Source organism: Cervus elaphus, chromosome 1 (assembly GCF_910594005.1).
Source record: "Cervus elaphus chromosome 1, mCerEla1.1, whole genome shotgun sequence".
Classification (NCBI taxonomy): domain Eukaryota; kingdom Metazoa; phylum Chordata; class Mammalia; order Artiodactyla; family Cervidae; genus Cervus; species Cervus elaphus.
Window position 1 is genome coordinate 94,847,718 of NC_057815.1, and position 19,419 is coordinate 94,867,136.

The 19,419-nt window shown below is 40.1% G+C and overlaps 2 pseudogenes; one reads left to right on the plus strand and one right to left on the minus strand.

Moving 5' to 3' along the window:
* Positions 1-232: 232 nt before the first annotated feature.
* On the plus strand, positions 233-981 carry LOC122700591 (annotated as a pseudogene).
* Positions 982-4,880: 3,899 nt separating this feature from the next.
* On the minus strand, positions 4,881-7,454 carry LOC122703202 (annotated as a pseudogene).
* Positions 7,455-19,419: the final 11,965 nt, after the last annotated feature.

The window sequence follows — 19,419 nt, forward strand, 5'->3', positions numbered from 1 at the left end:
AGGTAAAAGATTCATTCATTTTTAAAATGAGGAAACCCAATTATGAATTGACTCCAAAGAAAGATCTCTCTCTTTCTCATTACAGGTTAGATCAGAGAAATGGATTATGGAACATGAAACTCTGGTGACTGAGTTTGCTTCCATTTGGCTTGACAAACCGCTTCCAGATCCAGGTTGTTCTTTGCATGATATTTCTCGTGGTCTCTGTTGCCACTTTTCTGGGAAACTTGGGATGATCACTCTCATTTGGATGGATTCTCGACTCCACAGCCACATGAACTTTTTTCTCAGCCACTTGTCCCTTGTGGACGTCTGTTCCTCTTCTGTCATTGGTCCCAAGATGTTAACGGACATCTTTGTGGAGACAAAAGTCATCTCTTTCTTTGGTTGTGCGGCCCAGATCTGGTCTTTTGGTCAGTGTGTAGTGACTGAGTGTTTCCTCCTGGCTTCCATGGCATACGACTGGGCATGTGGCCTATTGTATACACTCGTTATGTCTCAGTGAGTCTGTGGGCAGATGGTGGTAACTCCTTATACTGTGGGCCTTATAAGCACCGTGATCCATACAACTGTCACCTTTCACCTGCCTTACTGTTTTCCAAAAATCAATCACTTCTTCTGTGACCTCCTTCCTGTTCTCTCCCTGGAATGTGCAGACATACGGGTCAATGAAGTTTTACTTTTCATCTTGGCTGGAGCTCCAGGAGTACCCAATAGCCGGATCATCTTGGTCTCCTACATTTAATTGTCATCACTGTCCTGAGCATCTGCTCTGCTGATGGGAGGTGGAAAGCCTTCTCCACCTGCTCCTCACACCTAACTGCTGTCTCCAGCATTTATGGGACATTCTTCTTCATCTATGTACGTCCAAGTTCCAGTTTCTCCCTGGATATTAATAAAGTGGTTTCTGTGTTCTACACAGCCCTGTTTCCCATGTTGAACCCACTTATCTATAGCCTGAGAAACAAGGAAGTAAAATAATCATTCAGAAGGACGTTTGAAAGGAAAAAGTTTCTTATGGGTAAATAAACTGGAACACCATTTATACTAAAGATTGAGAGTAATCTGTATGCAAGATGTAACAACATGGGCTGGGTATAGAGAATCTTTATTTTATGTTGAGATTTTGGGTCATTGACAAGTCATACAATGTCTTAGGTTATAACTTTCTCACTTTGTTTTTCTCATTTCTGATTTAGTAGGGATGGATTTTAGAACTTTAAACTCAAAAGAGTAGACTATTGAATCCCAAGACTTAAAAATATTCTTATTCATATAAAACATTTTATGACTAGGATATCAGAAGTTCTTTGTTAAGTCCTGAGTAAATGTTGTAATCACAGCAGTGACTTAACAGTACTTTTGTTTTTCTTACAGTGTGTTGAGATCTCTCATTGTCTGTAATCTTGACCTTGACCCTTTAAACATAGAATATTAAAAAATGTATTAAGGTCAAAGGTTTAAAACTTTCAGTTATAAGATAAATATGTTCTGGGGCTGTAAAATAAAGCATAGTTGCTATAGCTAACAATACTGTATTTTATATTTGCAAGATGCTGACAGAGGAGATTTTAATCATTCACATCATGAGAAATAAAATTCAGAACTCTGTTAGGTGACTGGTAAGCTAATTGGGGTAATCATTTTGCAATGTAGACAAATATTGAGTCATTATGCTGTATACCTTGGACTAATACAATATTATGTTAATTATATATCAAGAAACCTGAAAACAGTGAGATATTCAGGAACTATGTAACCATAGCACTCTCTAATATTACCTTCATATTTGGTGTAGGTTTATTCCCAAGGCCTTTTATATCCTCTATACTCTTTAGTCATAGTAATAACTTATCAGGATTTTGCTGTTGTAATCATATGCTTTGTGCATATGAAGTACAGAATGCCTCCATATTTTTTAATAAAGTATGTAAATGTCCTGTAAATATTGCAACATTGCTCAATCTCACTAGAAATCAGCAAGAATCCAACAACATATTAAAAAGATCATACACCATGACCAAGTGGGCTTTATCCCAGGAACACAAGGATTCTTTAATATCCACAAATCAATCAATGTAATACACCACATTAACAAATTGAAAGATAAAAACCATATGATTATCTCAATAGATGCAGAGAAAGCCTTTGACAACATTCAACACCCATTTATGATTAAAACTCTCCAGAAAGCAGGCATAGAAGGAACATACCTCAACATAATAAAAGCTATATATGACAAACCCACAGCAAGCATTACACTCAATGCTGAAAAATTGAAAGCATTTCCCCTCAAATCAGGAACAAGATACGGGTGCCCACTCTCACCACTACTATTCAACATAGTTTTGGAAGTGTTGGCCACAGCAATCAGAGCAGAAAAAGAAGTAAAAGGAATCCAGATAGGAAAAGAAGAAGTGAAACTCTCGCTGTTTGCAGATGACATGATCCTCTACATAGAAAACCCTAAAGACTCTACCAGAAAATTACTATAGCTAATCAATGAATATAGTAAAGTTGCAGGATATAAACTTAACACGCAGAAATCCCTTGCATTCCTATATACTAACAATGAGAAAACAGAAAGAGAAATTAAGGAAACAATACCATTCACCATTGCAACAAAAAGAATAAAATACTTAGGAGTATATCTACCTAAAGAAACAAAAGACCTATACATAGAAAACTGTAAAACACTGACGAAAGAAATCAAAGTGGACACAAACAGATGGAGAAACATACCATGTTCATGGATTGGAAGAATCAATATTGTCAAAATGGCTATACTACCCAAAGCAATCTATAGATTCAATGCAATCCCTATCAAGCTACCAACGGTATTTTTCATAGAACTAGAACAAATAATTTCACAATTTGTATGGAAATACAAAAAACCTCAATTAGCCAAAGTAACCTTGAGAAAGAAGAATGGGACAGGAGGAATCAACCTGCCTGACTTCAGACTCTACTACAAAGCCACAGTCATCAAGACAGTATGGTACTGGCACAAAGACAGAAATATAGATCAATGGAACAGAATAGAAAGCCCAGAGATAAATCCACAAACCTATGGACACCTTATCTTTGACAAAGGAAGCAAGGATATACAATGGAAAAAAGACAACCTCTTAACATGTGGTGCTAGAAAACTGGTCAACCACTTGTAAAAGAATGAAACTAGAACATTTTCTAACACCATACACAAAAATAAACTCAAAATGGATTAAAGATCTAAATGTAACACCAGAAACTATAAAACTCCTAGAGGAGAACATAGGCAAAACACTCTCCAACATAAATCACAGCAGGATCCTCTATGACCCACCTCCCAGAATATTGGAAATAAAAGTAAAAATAAACAAATGGGACCTAATGAAACTTAAAAGCTTTTGCACAACAAAGGAAGCTATAAGTAAGGTGAGAAGACAGCCCTCAAATTGGGAGAAAATAATAGCAAATGAAGAAACAGACAAAGGATTAATCTCAAAAATATACAAGCAACTCCAGCAGCTCAATTCCAGAGAAATAAATGACCCAATCAAAAAATGGGCCAGAGAACTAAACAGACATTTCTCCAAAGAAGACATACAGATGGCTAACAAACACATGAAAAGATGCTCAACATCACTCATTATCAGAGAAATGAAAATCAAAACCACAATGAGGTACCATTACATGCCAGTCAGGATGGCTGCTATCCAAAAGTCTACAAGCAATAAATGCTGGAGAGGGTGTGGAGAAAAGGGAACCCTCTTACACTGTTGGTGGGAATGCAAACTAGTAGAGCCACCATGGAGAATAGTGTGAAGATTTCTTAAAAAACTGGAAATAAAACTGCCATATGACCCAGCAATCCCACTCCTGGGCATACACACCAAGGAGACCAGATCTGAAAAAGACACATGTACCACAATGTTCATTTAAGCACTGTTTATAATAGCCAGGACATGGAATCAACCTAGATGCCCATCAGCAGACGAATGGATAAGGTAGTTGTGGTACATATACTCCATGGAATATTACTCAGTCATTAAAAAGAATTCATTTGAATCAGTTCTAATGAGATGGATGAAACTGGAGCCCATTATACAGAGTGAAGTAAGCCAGCAAGATAAAGACCATTACAGTATACAACACATATATATGGAATTTAGAAAGATGGTAATGATAACCCTATATGCAAAACAGAAAAAGAGACACAGATGTATAGAACAGACTTTTGGACTCTGCGGGAGAAGGCGAGGGTGAGATGTTTCGAGAGAACAGCATCGAAACATGTATATTATCTATGGTGAAACTGATCACCAGCCCAGGTTGGGTGCATGAGACAAGTTCTTGGGCCTGGTGCACTGGGAAGACCCAGAGGGATCGGGTAGAGAGGGAGGTGGGAGGGGGGATTGGGATGGGGAATACATGTAAATCCATGGCTGATTCATGTCAATGTATGACAAAAACCACTACAATATTGTAAAGTAATTAGCCTCCAACTAATAAAAATAAATGTAAAGATAAATTAAAAAGTCCAATTCCAAGCAGTCCACAGAAAAAGAAAATATATGTGCAGAGTTTTTTTTAAAAATAGTAGCTGATATTAAATAATAAACTTTTTCTGAAAATGATTGGACTATGAGGTGGCTGAAAGGAACCAAATTAAAGGGGCTGTGGGTTTGAACTATAACTTTGGCTTAGTATACAGAAAAGATCACATACAAGGCTTCAGGAATCCACATTGATTGACAAGATGAGTGAATAATTGGATGGATGAATGGATAAAGGGGTACCACTGTGTTCCCAGATACTTACCAGATGCCTGGAACCTTAGGAATCCACACAATCTATCCTTTTAGCTTTCTCCTGCAACTTCCTTTCTAGATGAGAATTTATGTCCTAGAAAACGTCCTCTTCAACACGGCCCTGCGGATAACATCTTTGACCTCCTTATTCCTCAAGCTATAGGTAAGTGGGTTCAACATGGGGATGCCTGCAGTGTAAACCACGGACACCACTTTGTCGAGACCCAGGGGGACACGGGCACTAGACTGCACGTAAATAAAGAGAAGAGGGCCATACAGGATAGACACGGCTCTCGGATGTGCAGAACAGCATAGACGAGGCTTCATGTCTCCCATCAGCAGAGTGGATCATCAGGATGGCGATGAGGCTGTCAGGCAGGAGTCCAGGACAGTCAGGCCACTGAAGACGCCCGCAGCTCCAGCCACGACAAAAACCACCCACTTGCTGAGACTGGTGTCCGCACGCACAAGGGAAAGCAGAGGGGCCAAGTCACAGAGGAAGTGATGGATGACATTGGGGCTGCAGAAAGGAAGGCGAAATGCATCATGTGTGCATCATGGGGTTCACGAAGCCAATGACATAGGTACCCACCACCAGCTGAACTCAGAGTCTGTGGGACATGGCGACGGTACACAGCAGGGGGTTACAGATGCAGACACAGCGGTCATAGGCCACGGACACCAGAGGAAACCCTCTGCGGCAACGAAGAACCCAAAGCACCCATTGCCAAGCATAGCCCCGGAAAGACATGGCTCTTCTCCTCAAAAAGAAGTCAGAGAGCATCCTGGGGCTCACGACATGTCCACGAAAGACAAGTGACTGGGGAAAAGTACATGGGCCCATGAAGGTGGGAATCCATCTGTGTCAGAATAATGATACCCAAGTTCCCTGTTAGGTTGCTGAGGTAGAAACTCAGAAAGAGCAGGAAAAGGCAGGCCTGCAATTGAGGACTGAAATTCAAACCTGTGAAAATGAACTCTGTGACCCTCGTGTCGCTTTCATTTGCCAGGGACAGACTCTGGATTCCCCTGGAGAAGAGCAGAGAAATTTGGTAAACATATCTTCAAAAAGGGGACACAGAAAAAATAAACTAGTCCCTAGGAGAGCATACAACTTTTAGTTGCATGCTGTGGCTAAGGAAACAGAAGTGAACTAGAGACCAGGGCAAACGATCAGATTTGAACCTATAATATTGCAAGGCTCCATAGGAGTCCATCAGTATATGGGTGAGAAATCCACAGCCTAGAAATTCAAAGTCCCATAACCAATAGCAGAGAAAATTCCAGAATAAGTATCCAGTAATTCCAACTTCAGTGAACTTTTCCAGAGTTCACCAGTTGGGTACACACCTGGTGAAGTGATGTAGGAGAATGAAATGAAACAAGCAGAGAAGAATGAGCAGCAGGTCAGCCTCAGGCCACATGCTGTGCACTTTGGGATTACACCTTAGGCCTGAGTACATCTTCTGCAAGTGCCCGGAACCTAGGAAGTTACATTTCTTCACCTGTGAAGTAGGAGTAATAATAGTAATAGCTACCTTGTAAATTGCTGTGAGGATTTAATGAGTCAATGCATGCAAACTTTTAACAGAGTCTTATTGAGCTCCCAGTAATTGCACACTAATTATTGGCATTTTTGCCTTACATATTGTCTTTAACAAGCCTGCAAGCTAAACATCATTATTTCCTTTTACATAGGAGGAAAATAAAAGTTTAATCCATGTTCCCTATACTAGTGACTTGCAGAAGTGTGCTTTGAGTAAGTACCTGTCAAAACAGACTGTACTCTTTCTATTTTCACACTGTAACAGTGTTTCCTGGGTCTTCATAAATCCTTTCATCTTACAGAGATCAAACGTTGTACATTGCAATAGCAGTACAGAATAATGCATTTTGGCTTCCTATTTTTTTGAGGTTACAGCCAATGGTCATTAGTGGGAAGCCCATAGGATAATAGAATGCTGAGTTTAAGCATCACTTTATGGAAACAGTACACGGAAGAAACCGTGAAAAGAGCCTAAATTAGCCCAGCTCTATATCCTCTATGTATTCTCTTTTCATGCACTATAAGAGTGGCCTTGGTTAAGTCAGCTGATCTCCTTGAACCTGAGATGCCTCATTCACCGTGGCTGAAACCCTGTAACTTGATCTCTCAGAACTCTTACTCACTTAGAATGAGAGGGTTGATGTGTAAGTGCTCAGAAAACTACTCATACTTTAAATTTTTGTTAGCCCAGGAATATTGGGGTTTATCATCACACGTATGCTAAGCACTTCTCCTTCACTTTTTTATTTTGAAATTTATTATTCAGCTTTAGCAAGGCTATACCTCTGAGGCCCAATAATACAGCTTGTATGATAGTCTTCACTTCAGGGAAATTAAAGAGAAAGATAGGATGGGCCGTCAAACCATCCACCCGTCACACCCACCGCTTGTTTAAACCTTCTCCAGGGTCACTCAGATACTTCATCTCAGTCTTCCACTTGCCCTTTGCCGAAAGCTCATCAAGTCCTCTCCTGAGTCTTGGTTTCCAAACCTGCTCAAGCCTTCTTTACTTACGCGTTTATTTTTGGCCGTGCTGGGACTTCACGGCTGAGCAGGTCTTGCCCTGGGCGTGGGAGCGGAGGCGCCTCTCTGGTTGCAGTGCTCCGGGTTTTCATCGTGGTCCTTCTCCTGTTGTTGAGCTCAGGCCGGAGGGTGCTCGGGCCTCAGTAGTTGCAGCCCTTGGGCTCGGCGGTTGCAGTGTGCGGACTCCAGCATGAGCTCAATAGTTGTGGAGCACCCGCTAGGCTGATTCACAGCTTGTTCGATCTTCCCAGGTCAGAAATCAAACCCGTGTCTCCTGCACTGGCAGGCGGACTCTTTACCATTGAGCAGCCAAGGAAGCCCCTGCCCAAGCCTCCTGCATGACATTTTAATTTCTCAGTTTTTCGATGTGGCTTGATGCCTAGAATAGACTATGGTGCTCCAACAGGTGAGACCACACAGGCTGAGGAACACAAGTCACTCTGGGGTTCAGAGCACTTAGGATAATAACAGCACAGCCCACAATAACCTTCTTTTAGCAAGGAGAAAGGAGATCACCCAGGTGACTTAGACTGGAATGTGAATTGAATTCAGGGCTTTTATTTTCCCCTTTTCCTGCTGCTAAGGCATCTCTGATCCATTTTATACTCATGTTATAATATTTTGGGCCAATTGCACAACCTAAACTTTTCTCTACCTAGGTTATCTCTTCTTAGACCTTGCTCAACCATCTAGCAAAGATGGGGATCATGCCATCATGGCCATGAATCAAATATAAAATTTATTTTCAATTTACTTCATTTATGTTCTCCTGAACTTGCTAAAATTCAGGTAGGAAAAGGGACAGATAATGATTTAGAAGTTCAACTTACATTTCAATGGGGTCCCTCTTCTTTAAAGATGGCAAGAAGAACTAAAGTAAAAAGGAATCAAGATTCTTAGCTTTCATCTCTTCCCTTACCTTCACACATAGGATGCGTCCAAATTTTCAGTAATCATTTGATTTTACTTTTTACTTTCTTCCAAAAGGAAAGTATGGAAGACTCCACTGTGACACATACAGAGTCTTAGTCAACTAACTGAAAGTCCCCTGAATTACTTGCATCATTTTCTCTTTGTTCTTATTGAAGATGTCCTGTCCCCAAAGTGTACTGTACCGTGGGAAAGAACAGTTAAGGGAAAGTGCAATTAAAATTCTGCATTACAGCCTCAGTCAGACCAATGAGATCTATTTTCTGATAATTTTATACTTGTTTCTAACTGGATATAGGCTCTCCATTTTCTCTACTTCCAAGCTACACAAGGAAACCCTATGGAATCCTTTGTAAATTAAAGGGGTAGAGGGGACTTCTCTCTGGTATCCAGTGGTATCTGGTATCCAGACTTTGCCTTCCGATGCAGGAGGTGCAGGTTCAATCCCTGGTTGGGGAGCTAAGATCCCTTGTGCTTTGTGGCCAAACAACCAAAATAACATAAAACAGAAGCAGTATTGTAACAAACTCAAAAAAGACTTTAAAAATGATCCACATCCAAAAAAAAAAAAAATCTTAAAAAATAATGAAGGAAATGTGAACACACTTTTACTGTGATTGATAAGCTGATGCTGCCACCTGGTGGAAACATTTAACGCCACCTTGAAAAGGAAAAGTAACAACAGTTACTTCCCTAAGAACCTTGCCTACGCTTTATTTGAACACAGCCTATATTCAATATATTCAGTATAGGGGCAATATAGCAGCAAGTGGGCTTCCCTAGTGGTCAGACTTTAAGGAATCTGCCTGCAATGCCGGAGATGTGGATTCAGTCTCTGGGTCAGGAAGTTCCCCTGGAGAAGGGCATGACTACCCACTTCAGTATTCTTGCCTGGAGAATACAGAGGAGCCTGGGGGGCTACAGTCCACGGATCACAAAGAGTCAGACACAACTGAGTGACTAACGCTTTCTGTATTCACTGAAGCTTCCCTGGTCGCTCAACGATAACAAGTCTGCGGGCAATGCAGGAGACACAGGTCCCATCCCTGGGTTGGAAAGATCCCCTGGAGAAGGGAACGGCAGACCACTTCAGTACTTTTGCCTGGAGAATCCCATGGACAGAGGAGCCTGGTGGTCTACAGTCCATGGGGTCAGAGGGTCAGACACGACTGAGTGATTATCACTTTCACTTCACTGTATTCACTGAGACCTGTTAAATAGGAGATGAATAAAAAGGTGGAGGGGATCTTTCATTAAGAATGGAAATAGTGCATCTCATGGTACTGAAGGTACAACAAATTTTAACAAACTTTGACCCTCTTGTTTTCAAGTAATACTAAATATTTAAAATCGGGTTTATAACAGTTTAGAAAATAAGGTCATTTTGAGGGAATCTATTAACATGATATTGGAGCAGGGCTAGAATGAGTCTTAGAGTTAATGTTTTATCACATTCCTTTCAAAATACCCTAAGATAGATTTGTTGTTGTTGTTTAAGACGCTAAGTCATGTCAGACTCTTTGCGACTCCATGGACTGTATTCCTCCAGGCTGCTCTGTCCGTGGGATTTCCCAGGTAAGAATTCTGCAGTGGGTTGTCATTTCCTTCTTCAGGGCATCTTCCCGACTCCTGGATCGAATCCATGTCTCCTGCATTGGCAGGCGGATTCTTACTGCTGAGTCACTGGGGAAGCCTAAGATAGAGCTAACAAATTTCTAGTGAATAAACTCCTACAGAGTCATATATTTTCCTAGACACTGATGATAAAGAAGTAGTATTTCTCCAGGACATTCGATAAATAAGAGTTCCTCTTTTCCTGGGCTACTAAAACTTTATAAAATTTAATTAGGAACAGATATTGTCTTATGCCTATAAAGATGAAAAGATGGAATTTTTATTAACCTGAAGAATGTTGTACACCCATGGCTGATTCATGCGAATGTATGGCAAAAGCCACTACAATATTGTAAAGCAATTAGCCTCCAATTAAAATAAATTAATTTACAAAAATAAAAAATTAATATATAAAAAAAGAAAGTTATAGCATTTGCTTTGCAAATCAAATTTAAAAATCAACAAAACCTACAGTCAATACTGCTATAAATATGCTTTTATATAAAAAAAGAATATTAATAATAAAAATAATAAAATATCACTTACAGTCTTCTGAGCACTTTTTTATGATCTCTTACTTATTTTTATATACATACAGTGCCTCACATAATGTTATCCCCATTTCATAGATGAGCAAAATAAATCTTTTGTTTAAATTATCTGTAATACTAAATACTGCTTTTTATTTTAAATTTTGTATTATGTAGTCTCACTTGCATAATGTGAAATTAACTGGGACAATCCCATTTAACTTCTCTTTCTGCCTCTGTCTCTGTCTCTCTGCCTCTCTCACACACACAAAATCTAAGCACATTAAAAATGACTGTTATATTTTTTTTTTTTCCAGAGTGTTTCTCACATTGCTCTGGCATGGGAAATTGTGAAAATGGTGTCTTTCTCTCATCAAAATATCTTCTTTAAACCTTCCTCTCTCTTTCCTCAAAGTTTCATTTCAAATGTGTTTGTCTGTCTGACCAGATCTCCCTTTTTCCTTCTTTGGCAACAGAGTCACTCTTGTATTGTAAATAACTTGTCCATCCCACACCTGGTAGGGCTGTCAATCATGAGACCCCGCCTCCCCCAAATCACTGAGGTAAGTACTTGCTCCAGCAGAGGAAATCAGTGAGGAAACCCCAGCACTCTGGACGCGGCCACCAGATTACTAAGCACGAGCTGGGTCAAAATCAGCATTTGTTTCTCTTGAAGGGGGTCAGATGGAGAGAGAGATAGTAAATGGAAACTATTTCTTTACTATCTTCTCTGAATATTACTATATTTTAATGCACTAAACCTAAAAACCAAGTAAACAGTCAACCAAAGTATGGTACAGATATGCTGTTTCCACCTTCTGCCTCCAAAATAGGCATCTGGGTTAATTTTAATTAGGATTGTCTATTCTTATGATATAAAACTCAGAATCAGCTCAGCTCAGTCACTCAGTCGTGTCCGACTCTTTGCGACCCCATGAATTGCAGCACGCCAGGCCTCTCTGACCATCACCAGGTCCCTAAGTTTACTCAAACTCATGCCCATCGAGTTGGTGATGCCATCCAGCCATCTCATCCTCTGTCGTCCCCTTCTCCTCCTGCCCCCAATCCCTCCCAGCATCGGGGTCTTTTCCAATGAGTCAGCTGTTCGCATGAGGTGGCCAAAGTACTGGAGTTTCAGCTTCAGCATCAGTCCTTCCAATGAACACCCAGGACTTATCTCCTTTAGGATGGACTGGTTGGAACTCCTTGCAGTCCAAGGGACTCTCAAGAGTCTTCTCCAACACCACAGTTCAAAACCATCAATTCTTCAGTGCTCAGCTTTCTTCACAGTCCAAATCTCACATCCATACATGACCACTGGAAAAACCATAACCTTGACCAGATGGACCTTTGTTGGCAAAGTAATGTCTCTGCTTTTCAATATACTATCTAGGTTGGTTGGTCATAACTTTCCTTCCAAGGAGTAAGCGTCTTTTAATTTCATGGCTGCAGTCACCATCTGCCATGATTTTGGAGCCCAAAAAAATGAAGTCTGACACTGTTTCCCCCGTCTCCCCATCTATTTCCCATGAGGTGATGGGACCAGATGCCATGATCTTAGTTTTCTGAATGTTAAGCTTTAAGCCAACATTTTCACTCTCCTCATCCACTTTCATCAAGAGGCTTTTTAGTTCCTCTTCACTCTCGGTTATAAGGGTGGTGTCATCCGCATATCTGAGGTTATTGATATTTCTTCTGGCAATCTTGATTCCAGCTTGTGCTTCTTCCAGCCCAGCGTTTCTCGTGATGTACTCTGCATATAAGTTAAATAAACAGGGTGACAATATACAGCCTTGATGTACTCCTTTTCCTATTTGGAACCAGTCTGTTGTTCCATGCCCAGTTCTAGCTGTTGCTTCCTGACCTTCATAAAGGTTTCTCAAGAGGCAGGTCAGGTGGTCTGGTATTCACATCACTTTCAGAATTTTCCACAGTTTATTGTGATCCACACAGTCGAAGGTTTTGACATAGTCAATAAAGCAGAAATAGATGCTTTTCTGGAACTCTCTTGCTTTTTCAATGACCCAGCGGATATTGGCAATTTGATCTCTGGTTCCTCTGCCTTTTCTAAAATCAGCTTGAACATTTGGAAGTAAACGGTTCACGTATTGCTGAAGCCTGGCTTGGAGAATTTTGAGCATTACTTTACTAGCATGTGAGATGAGTGCAATTGTGTGGTAGTTTGAACATTCTTTAGGATTGCCTTTCTTAGGGATTGGAATGAAAACTGACCTTTTCCAGTCCTGTGGCCACTGCTGAGTTTTCCAAATTTCCTGGCATATTGAGTGCAGCACTTTCACAGCATCATCTTTCAAGATTTGAAATAGCTCAATTGGAATTCCATCACATCCACTAGCTTTGTTCGTAGTGATGCTTCCTAAGGCCCACAGGACTTCACATTCCAGAATGTCTGGCTCTAGGTGAGTGATCACACCATTGTGATTATCTGGATCATGAAGATCTTTTTTGTACAGTTCTTCTGTGTATTCTTGCCACCTCTTCTTAATATCTTCTGCTTCTGTTAGGTCCATACACTATCTGTCCTTTATCAAACCCATTTGTGCCTGAAATTTTCCCTTGATATCTCTAATTTTCTTGAAGAGATCTCCAGTCTTTCCCATTTTGTTGTTTTCCTCTATTTCTTTGCATTGATCACTGAGGAAGGCTTTCTTATCTCTCCTTGCTATTCTTTGGAACTCTGCATTCAAATGGGCATATCTTTCCTTTTCTCCTTTGCTTTTTGCTTCTCTTCTTTTCACAGCTATTTTTAAGGACTCCTCAGACAACCATTTTGCCTTATTGCATTTTTTTTTCCCCAGGGGATGATCTTGATCCCTGTCTCCTGTACAATGTCATGAACCTCCGTCCATAGTTCATCAGGCTCTCTGTCTATCAGATCTAGTCCCTTAAATCTATTTCTCTCTTCCACTGTATAGTCATAAGGGATTTGATTTAGGTCATACCTGAATGGTCTAGTGGTTTTCCCTACTTTCTTCAGTTTAAGTCTGAATTTGGCAATAAGGAGTTCATGATCTGAGCCACAGTCAGCTCCTGGTCTTGTTTTTGCTGACTGTATAGAGCTTCTCTATCTTTGGCTGCAAAGGATATAATCAATCTGATTTTGGTGTTGACCATCTGGTGATGTCCATGTGTAGAGTCTTCTCTTGTGTTGTTGGAAGAGGGTGCTTGCTATGAACAGTGTGTTTTCTTGGCAAAACTCTATTAGCCTTTGCCCTGCTTCATTCTGTATTCCAAGGCCAAATTTGCTGTTACTCCAGGTGTTTCTTGACTTCCTACTTTTGCATTCCAGTCCCCTATAATGAAAAGGACATCTCTTTTGGGTGTTAGTTCTACAAGGTCTTGTAGGTCTTCATAGAACCGTTCAACTTCAGCTTCCTCAGCATTACTGGTTGGGGCATAGGCTTGGATTACCGTGATATTGAATGGTTTGCCTTGGAAATGAACAGAGATCATTCTGTCATTTTTGAGACTGCATCCAAGTACTGCATTTTGGACTCTTTTGTTGACTATGATGGCTACTCCATTTCTTCTAAGGGATTCCTGCCCACAGTAGTAGATATAATGGTCATCTGTGTTAAATTCACCCATTCCAGTCCATTTTAATTTGCTGGTTCCTAGAATGTTGACATTCACTCTTGCCATCTCCTGTTTGACCACTGCCAATTTGCCTTGATTCATGGACCTAACATTCCAGGTTCCTATGCAATATTGCTCTTTACAGCATCAGACCTTGCTTCTATCACCTGTCACATCCACAACTGGGTATGGTTTTTGCTTTGGCTCCATCCCTTCATTCTTTCTGGAGTTATTTCTCCACTGATCTCCAGTAGCATATTTGGCATCTACCGACCTGGGGAGTTCCTCTTTCAGTATCCTATCATTTTGCCTTTTTATACTGTTCATGGGGTTCTCAAGGCAAGAATACTGAAGTGGTTTGACATTTCCTTAAAACCTGGTTCATGGACAATGCCTAGCATACAGTGACCGCTCAGTGACTAAAGATTTCACTGTGGCTGTTTAGGAATATGCCCCTATAGATGGGAATACTGTTATAGGAGCAAATGTATAAAATAATGCAGGCTATCTATTCACCTCCAAGTTCTTTTTAATGTGTATTAAAAATGATGACCTTGAAAAGAAAAGTATTTAAAGGAATTTTTTTTTGCCACAATATAGGACTAATAGAGTTGTACAAGGTATCAGGGATATGAATGCTTCCTCATGGTCCAAAGTGATTGCTCAAGTTCCAGCCATTAAAGCTGCATTCCAGGTCTCAAAGGGGAGCTAGCTGAGAAGAAAGGCACTCTCTGAAAGTATAAGAAGACTTCCTATAGGTACCTCACAAATCTTCCACTTACCTGTCAGGACTTAGTAACATGTCAACACCCAATTACAAAGGACAGTGAGAAAGGCAGTCTTTTATACTGGCTTCCCCGGTAGCACTAGTGGTGAAGAACCCACCTGTCAGTGCAGGAGACATAAGAGATGCGGGTTCAATCCCTGGGTTGAGATCCCCTGGAGAAGGAAATGGTAACCACTCTAGTATTCTTGCCTAGAAAATCCCACAGACAGAGAAGAGTCAGACACAATGAAAACGACTTAGCACGCATGCATACAGGTTTCAATGTACCAACCAAACATAGGTCATCTATTAAAGATGGGCAGAATGAAATATGGGATCTCTCTTGAGCAGTTTCTGCCACAGAAGTAGATGGGGTCCGTTTGACTTCTCCTCATCTATTATTTTTCCTCAGTGATCTGACTATGATGATGCCATCAAAACAATAGCTAGAAGTATAAGCTTTACTGTCTGAGGGTCCAAGTCAGAACCCCCAGCCCCACTGCAGACCAGCTGCATGATCCTGACTCCATTGCAAGATGCACCCCACCCCTCATGCGCTCCTTCTGTGGTAGTGCTGGCCACAGTTTGGTTTGTCTTTATCTGCAAGCCTCTCTCGTCTCAATGCAATGTAAGCCCCATGGAGGAGGGGTCTTTGCTTGTGTGGCTCACAGATAAATCCTCAGAACCTGGGATACTGCCTACCAAGCATCATGCTGTTCTAAGTCATCACAAGTGTATTTGTTAATTGTATGAATTATTTTGGCAATTAAAGCTCCTGTTGAGAAGAATATTTAATAAGAATAGTCCAGTTAAAAATATTTAGGATTTATGATTTAAATAGGCAAAATAATATTCCATAAGAAATCTTTTCAAATATTATACATACATACACAGAAAAATACTGGAAGAATGTAAACAAATGATTTAACACAAATGTTCTGTACAGACCAACCATATTATAAAGGACTTTTGTTTTTTAATGTCCCATTATCTCATAAAATAGATTGTAAACATTGATATATTTCTGAGTTCTACATATTATACAAATATACATATACAAGAAATAACTGAAAAAAATATATGAAAATATCTGCAGTTTGTATATGTGACTAGTACAACTACATATGATTTTTTATTTCTTTCATGTTCTATTTTCCAAATATTCTAGAGTGATGTTAAGTACCAGCTCCAGAAGTGTCTTTTATTGTTTTTCTTAGACAACGACTAACCCTTGAATAATGTGTTGGGGTGCCAATCTTCTTGTGTAGTTGAAAAATTGATGTGCAATTGAGAGTCTTCCCTCTGTTTTTGTGTTTTTGTGGATCATCCAGTTCTGCAAATTCAACTGGGGATCCTTTAGTAATGCAGTAGCTACAATTGAAACAAACTGATGCATAAACGGACCCCTGCAGACAGAAGAGGCGATGTTTAGATGGCATCGGTGACTCAGTGGACATGAGTCTGAGCACGCTCGGCAGTTGGTGGTGGGCAGGGAAGCCTGGCGCACTGCAGTACAGTTCAGTCCAGTTCAGTCGCTCCGTCGTGTCTGACTCTTTGCGACCCCGTGGACTGAGGCACGCCAGGGCTCCCTGTCCATCACCAACTGCCGGAACTTGCTCAAACTCATGTCCATTGAGTTGGTGACACCATCCAATCATCTCATCCTCTGTTTTCCCCTTCTTCTCCCGCCTTCAATCTTTCCCAACATCAGGGTCTTTTCAAATGAGTCAGTTCTTCATATCAGGCGGCCAAAGTATTGGAGTTTCAGCTTTAACATCAGCCCTTCCAATGAATAATCAGGACTGGTTTCCTTTAGGATGGACTGGTTGGATCTCCTTGCAGTCCAAGGGATTCTCAAGAGTCTTCTCCAACTCCACAGTTAAAAAGCATCAATTATTCACCACTCAGCTTTCTTTAGAATCCAAATCTCACATCCATACATGACTGCTGGAAAAACCATTACTTTGACTAGATGGACCTTTGTTGGCAAAGTAATGTCTTTGCTTTTTAATATGCTGTCTGGGTTGGTCATAGCTTTTCCTCCAAGGAGAAACCATCTTTTAATTTCATGGCTGCAATCACCATCTGCAGTGATTTTGGAGCCCCCAAAAATATTCTCTCACCATTTCCATTGTTTCCCCACCTATTTGCCATGAAGTGATGGGACCAGATGCCATGATCTTAGCTTTCTGAATGTTGAGTTTTAAGCCAACTTTTTCAAGCCTTAATTAGTTACTGTGTGAATATGCCCTTTGGGACACAGGGAAAGTCTAGGAGGATGAAAGTCTTCTTTGTACAAATAAAAAGCTGGGGGACAATGTTTTTGTACTTGAGAGGGCCCCATGGGTTCCTCTGCATTTCAATCCCACTTTTTTTGATAATCTTCAACCTTGTGGGGAACAAGTGATGGACAAGAAAAGAAATGTCATGTGCATAGAGATGTTAATCATAAACTCAGCAGGGGAGCTCAGTTTTAGGAGGGCCTGCTTTCAACTTGACAAAATAAATGGTATGAGTGAACTAAAAAAAATGTACAACTTGAGAGTTGTGAGTTAAGTTTTATTGGGGGCAAAATTAGGACTGCAGCCCGGAGGCAGCATCTCAGATAGCTCTGAGAGACTGCTCCAAAGCGGCAGGGGGTTGGTCAGTATATAAGATTTCAGTGAAGTGAGTTCAATACAATGAAGCATTTAGTCTACAAAAGGTTTTTGTTAGTCATAAGGATCTGAGGTCACCATAAAGGGATTTAGTGCTTAATGCTTCTCTAGATATGAGGAGATGCAAGGACTAAGATCATAAAATTTGTTCCTAAAAATTCCAACTATCTAAAGACCTCTCCCACCAGATTCCCTGGAGCACAGAGTGCCTCACTCCACCCTGAACACCCTCAAGGGATGTTGAAGGTCAACGTCTATAGCAGCATGGAGTTCAGTCTCCATAGAGGAAGATGGCAAATGCCTTTGTTGTTCAGTCATTGGCAATGCTCTTGGTAAGTGCCAGTTTCTATTTGACATATGAGAGTAGCCTGAAGACATACCATTAAATGTGAACAAAATGAGTTTCAACTTTGGGACATCATTGAGCAAGAAAACCTTGGTCCTGGTAATTTTGAAGTTATCATTGTTACAGAGGTGGTATTTACATTAAAAATTACCATTAGTTTCTCAATCGCTGGCTTAACTCTCACAGTTGCCTATTGTCAAATAGGTTTACACTGCTTTTTTTTTTTTTTTTTTAATTTCCAAAGACGTCTGTTGTATCAAAACTAAATTTGTTGAGTAGAATCGCCCTGCAAAAATATAACACATACAAAAGTAGCTCCTTTATCAACACCAATAAGTTATCACCTGAAAGTGCAGTATGAGCAGCCTTCCTTCTCTGTAAGAGTCACTTTTAAATCTATGTTAACATGGATTTAATTATCACAAATCAGCAGAAACTTTATAATAATATTGTAAGCTATTCTTAGTCTGTCCCTTTTAGACTCTTCCTTTGTTTCCTCATCTTGCTAAATCATCCTCAATGCAATACTTGTCCTGGTCTAGGCATGGGTTGGAAAAGAATTTCCAGACAATAGACAGAATGAGAGGGAAATAAAGTTTATTAGAGCGGGAGACACTGTTAGAACAGCAGGCCAGCTCAAGGGAGAACTGACGTTGAACACAGGTCCTTAATCCACTTTTATACCAAGGGTACAAGGGGTGGGGTAGGGGTCTTGAGGGTCATTTGCTGACTGGATGAGGCAGGTATACTGAGCGGGGGTACGAGTAAGGCAAATGCCTTCTCCCCTCCTATGGGGCAGGGGGGGAGACAAGTTATACTGCTCAGGAGGACCTGCAACCCATTAATAGTTACAACCTGGGGGAGGGAAGGATGATAAGGGTCTGGTTTTCCTGTTCCTGCATTCCAGGACCGTCCTTGCTTTTATCTGCTCTTTCATCCTTGGTTCACCACAATGCAGTATTTGATGAACATCTCTGGAAGAAAGTTGGTCATGGAGTATCACTCAATGCATAATGCATGAAATTATGGGTTTTATGACAGGACAGCATAACATTGGTCATAGTATGTTGTGAAATTTTAGTTATATAATGCAGATGGATACTAAATATACAGTATGATAAAAAGTATGCAAATCTAGAGGCACCCAAATAAGCATTTATGAACCAGAAAAATTAAGAAAACTTTATCAAATATTACAAGAGGTTGATTATTTTCATATCATTTTTGAATTTTATTATATTCTCATTTTGTATCTTTATTTTCACTGATATGTTTTAGTATGCAACAGTTATTTTAGAAAAATCAGTTGTTATCATAAATTATACATATGCAAAAAAGAACACAAGGACATTTTTGGAGATTTTTGGATAGGTTTAGAGCTTTGATTGTGGTGATGGCATCATGGATATATACAGAAGTCCAAACTCATCAATATGTACCTAGTAAATGAGTGCAAATCTTCCTGTATCAATTATATTTCAATAAAACTTTAAAAAAATTAGTTCTTACCTTGCCTAGAATTCCCTTCACATTTTGAGATTTCATTTTGTTTCTAATAAACATAGTAACTCCTATAATGTTACAGATTTAAATATAAAAGTTTCATTGTGAAAAATG